Here is a 6000-nt window from a genome sequence, read left to right on the forward strand (position 1 = left end):
CATCACAGCAGGAGGTGGTGACATCACAGCAGGAGGTGGTGACATCACAGCAGGAGGTGGTGACATGGTGACATCACAGCAGGAGGTGGTGACATCACAGCAGGAGGTGGTGACATGGTGACATCACAGCAGGAGGTGGTGACATCACAGCAGGAGGTGGTGACATGTTGACATCACAGCAGGAGGTGGTGACATCACAGCAGGAGGTGGTGACATGTTGACATCACAGCAGGAGGTGGTGACATCACAGCAGGAGGTGGTGACATGTTGACATCACAGCAGGAGGTGTTGACATCACAGCAGGAGGTGGTGACATGTTGACATCACAGCAGGAGGTGGTGACATCACAGCAGGAGGTGGTGACATCACAGCAGGAGGTGGTGACATCACAGCAGGAGGTGGTGACATGTTGACATCACAGCAGGAGGTGGTGACATCACAGCAGGAGGTGGTGACATGTTGACATCACAGCAGGAGGTGGTGACATCACAGCAGGAGGTGGTGACATCACAGCAGGAGGTGGTGACATCACAGCAGGAGGTGGTGACATGGTGACATCACAGCAGGAGGTGGTGACATCACAGCAGGAGGTGGTGACATGTTGACATCACAGCAGGAGGTGGTGACATCACAGCAGGAGGTGGTGACATCACAGCAGGAGGTGGTGACATGGTGACATCACAGCAGGAGGTGGTGACATCACAGCAGGAGGTGGTGACATCACAGCAGGACGTGGTGACATGTTGACATCACAGCAGGAGGTGGTGACATCACAGCAGGAGGTGGTGACATCACAGCAGGAGGTGGTGACATGTTGACATCACAGCAGGAGGTGGTGACATCACAGCAGGAGGTGGTGACATCACAGCAGGAGGTGGTGACATGTTGACATCACAGCAGGAGGTGGTGACATGTTGACATCACAGCAGGAGGTGGTGACATCACAGCAGGAGGTGGTGACATGTTGACATCACAGCAGGAGGTGGTGACATCACAGCAGGAGGTGGTGACATGGTGACATCACAGCAGGAGGTGGTGACATCACAGCAGGAGGTGGTGACATCACAGCAGGAGGTGGTGACATGTTGACATCACAGCAGGAGGTGGTGACATGGTGACATCACAGCAGGAGGTGGTGACATCACAGCAGGAGGTGGTGACATGGTGACATCACAGCAGGAGGTGGTGACATCACAGCAGGAGGTGGTGACATCACAGCAGGAGGTGGTGACATGTTGACATCACAGCAGGAGGTGGTGACATCACAGCAGGAGGTGGTGACATCACAGCAGGAGGTGGTGACATCACAGCAGGAGGTGGTGACATGTTGACATCACAGCAGGAGGTGGTGACATCACAGCAGGAGGTGGTGACATGGTGACATCACAGCAGGAGGTGGTGACATCACAGCAGGAGGTGGTGACATCACAGCAGGAGGTGGTGACATCACAGCAGGAGGTGGTGACATGTTGACATCACAGCAGGAGGTGGTGACATCACAGCAGGAGGTGGTGACATGGTGACATCACAGCAGGAGGTGGTGACATCACAGCAGGAGGTGGTGACATGGTGACATCACAGCAGGAGGTGGTGACATCACAGCAGGAGGTGGTGACATCACAGCAGGAGGTGGTGACATGGTGACATCACAGCAGGAGGTGGTGACATGGTGACATCACAGCAGGAGGTGGTGACATCACAGCAGGAGGTGGTGACATCACAGCAGGAGGTGGTGACATGGTGACATCACAGCAGGAGGTGGTGACATGGTGACATCACAGCAGGAGGTGGTGACATCACAGCAGGAGGTGGTGACATCACAGCAGGAGGTGGTGACATCACAGCAGGAGGTGGTGACATGTTGACATCACAGCAGGAGGTGGTGACATCACAGCAGGAGGTGGTGACATCACAGCAGGAGGTGGTGACATGGTGACATCACAGCAGGAGGTGGTGACATGGTGACATCACAGCAGGAGGTGGTGACATGGTGACATCACAGCAGGAGGTGGTGACATCACAGCAGGAGGTGGTGACATGGTGACATCACAGCAGGAGGTGGTGACATCACAGCAGGAGGTGGTGACATGGTGACATCACAGCAGGAGGTGGTGACATGGTGACATCACAGCAGGAGGTGGTGACATGGTGACATCACAGCAGGAGGTGGTGACATCACAGCAGGAGGTGGTGACATGGTGACATCACAGCAGGAGGTGGTGACATCACAGCAGGAGGTGGTGACATCACAGCAGGAGGTGGTGACATCACAGCAGGAGGTGGTGACATGTTGACATCACAGCAGGAGGTGGTGACATGTTGACATCACAGCAGGAGGTGGTGACATCACAGCAGGAGGTGGTGACATGGTGACATCACAGCAGGAGGTGGTGACATCACAGCAGGAGGTGGTGACATGGTGACATCACAGCAGGAGGTGGTGACATCACAGCAGGAGGTGGTGACATGGTGACATCACAGCAGGAGGTGGTGACATCACAGCAGGAGGTGGTGACATGGTGACATCACAGCAGGAGGTGGTGACATCACAGCAGGAGGTGGTGACATGTTGACATCACAGCAGGAGGTGGTGACATGGTGACATCACAGCAGGAGGTGGTGACATGGTGACATCACAGCAGGAGGTGGTGACATGGTGACATCACAGCAGGAGGTGGTGACATGTTGACATCACAGCAGGAGGTGGTGACATCACAGCAGGAGGTGGTGACATGGTGACATCACAGCAGGAGGTGGTGACATCACAGCAGGAGGTGGTGACATGTTGACATCACAGCAGGAGGTGGTGACATCACAGCAGGAGGTGGTGACATCACAGCAGGAGGTGGTGACATCACAGCAGGAGGTGGTGACATGTTGACATCACAGCAGGAGGTGGTGACATCACAGCAGGAGGTGGTGACATGTTGACATCACAGCAGGAGGTGGTGACATGGTGACATCACAGCAGGAGGTGGTGACATGGTGACATCACAGCAGGAGGTGGTGACATCACAGCAGGAGGTGGTGACATCACAGCAGGAGGTGGTGACATCACAGCAGGAGGTGGTGACATGTTGACATCACAGCAGGAGGTGGTGACATGGTGACATCACAGCAGGAGGTGGTGACATGGTGACATCACAGCAGGAGGTGGTGACATCACAGCAGGAGGTGGTGACATGGTGACATCACAGCAGGAGGTGGTGACATCACAGCAGGAGGTGGTGACATCACAGCAGGAGGTGGTGACATCACAGCAGGAGGTGGTGACATGTTGACATCACAGCAGGAGGTGGTGACATGGTGACATCACAGCAGGAGGTGGTGACATCACAGCAGGAGGTGGTGACATCACAGCAGGAGGTGGTGACATCACAGCAGGAGGTGGTGACATCACAGCAGGAGGTGGTGACATCACAGCAGGAGGTGGTGACATCACAGCAGGAGGTGGTGACATGGTGACATCACAGCAGGAGGTGGTGACATCACAGCAGGAGGTGGTGACATGGTGACATCACAGCAGGAGGTGGTGACATGGTGACATCACAGCAGGAGGTGGTGACATCACAGCAGGAGGTGGTGACATCACAGCAGGAGGTGGTGACATGGTGACATCACAGCAGGAGGTGGTGACATGGTGACATCACAGCAGGAGGTGGTGACATCACAGCAGGAGGTGGTGACATGGTGACATCACAGCAGGAGGTGGTGACATCACAGCAGGAGGTGGTGACATGTTGACATCACAGCAGGAGGTGGTGACATCACAGCAGGAGGTGGTGACATCACAGCAGGAGGTGGTGACATCACAGCAGGAGGTGGTGACATGTTGACATCACAGCAGGAGGTGGTGACATCACAGCAGGAGGTGGTGACATGGTGACATCACAGCAGGAGGTGGTGACATGGTGACATCACAGCAGGAGGTGGTGACATGGTGACATCACAGCAGGAGGTGGTGACATCACAGCAGGAGGTGGTGACATCACAGCAGGAGGTGGTGACATCACAGCAGGAGGTGGTGACATGTTGACATCACAGCAGGAGGTGGTGACATCACAGCAGGAGGTGGTGACATGGTGACATCACAGCAGGAGGTGGTGACATCACAGCAGGAGGTGGTGACATGGTGACATCACAGCAGGAGGTGGTGACATCACAGCAGGAGGTGGTGACATGGTGACATCACAGCAGGAGGTGGTGACATGGTGACATCACAGCAGGAGGTGGTGACATCACAGCAGGAGGTGGTGACATCACAGCAGGAGGTGGTGACATGGTGACATCACAGCAGGAGGTGGTGACATGTTGACATCACAGCAGGAGGTGGTGACATGGTGACATCACAGCAGGAGGTGGTGACATGGTGACATCACAGCAGGAGGTGGTGACATCACAGCAGGAGGTGGTGACATGGTGACATCACAGCAGGAGGTGGTGACATGGTGACATCACAGCAGGAGGTGGTGACATCACAGCAGGAGGTGGTGACATCACAGCAGGAGGTGGTGACATGGTGACATCACAGCAGGAGGTGGTGACATGGTGACATCACAGCAGGAGGTGGTGACATCACAGCAGGAGGTGGTGACATGGTGACATCACAGCAGGAGGTGGTGACATCACAGCAGGAGGTGGTGACATGTTGACATCACAGCAGGAGGTGGTGACATCACAGCAGGAGGTGGTGACATCACAGCAGGAGGTGGTGACATCACAGCAGGAGGTGGTGACATGTTGACATCACAGCAGGAGGTGGTGACATGGTGACATCACAGCAGGAGGTGGTGACATGGTGACATCACAGCAGGAGGTGGTGACATGGTGACATCACAGCAGGAGGTGGTGACATCACAGCAGGAGGTGGTGACATCACAGCAGGAGGTGGTGACATCACAGCAGGAGGTGGTGACATGTTGACATCACAGCAGGAGGTGGTGACATCACAGCAGGAGGTGGTGACATGGTGACATCACAGCAGGAGGTGGTGACATCACAGCAGGAGGTGGTGACATGGTGACATCACAGCAGGAGGTGGTGACATCACAGCAGGAGGTGGTGACATGGTGACATCACAGCAGGAGGTGGTGACATGGTGACATCACAGCAGGAGGTGGTGACATGGTGACATCACAGCAGGAGGTGGTGACATCACAGCAGGAGGTGGTGACATGGTGACATCACAGCAGGAGGTGGTGACATCACAGCAGGAGGTGGTGACATCACAGCAGGAGGTGGTGACATGGTGACATCACAGCAGGAGGTGGTGACATGGTGACATCACAGCAGGAGGTGGTGACATGTTGACATCACAGCAGGAGGTGGTGACATCACAGCAGGAGGTGGTGACATGGTGACATCACAGCAGGAGGTGGTGACATCACAGCAGGAGGTGGTGACATGTTGACATCACAGCAGGAGGTGGTGACATGGTGACATCACAGCAGGAGGTGGTGACATGGTGACATCACAGCAGGAGGTGGTGACATGGTGACATCACAGCAGGAGGTGGTGACATCACAGCAGGAGGTGGTGACATGGTGACATCACAGCAGGAGGTGGTGACATCACAGCAGGAGGTGGTGACATGGTGACATCACAGCAGGAGGTGGTGACATCACAGCAGGAGGTGGTGACATCACAGCAGGAGGTGGTGACATGTTGACATCACAGCAGGAGGTGGTGACATCACAGCAGGAGGTGGTGACATGGTGACATCACAGCAGGAGGTGGTGACATCACAGCAGGAGGTGGTGACATGGTGACATCACAGCAGGAGGTGGTGACATCACAGCAGGAGGTGGTGACATGGTGACATCACAGCAGGAGGTGGTGACATCACAGCAGGAGGTGGTGACATGGTGACATCACAGCAGGAGGTGGTGACATCACAGCAGGAGGTGGTGACATCACAGCAGGAGGTGGTGACATGGTGACATCACAGCAGGAGGTGGTGACATGGTGACATCACAGCAGGAGGTGGTGACATGTTGACAT

Source organism: Trachurus trachurus, assembly GCF_905171665.1.
Source record: "Trachurus trachurus genome assembly, chromosome: 8".
Classification (NCBI taxonomy): Eukaryota; Metazoa; Chordata; class Actinopteri; order Carangiformes; family Carangidae; genus Trachurus; species Trachurus trachurus.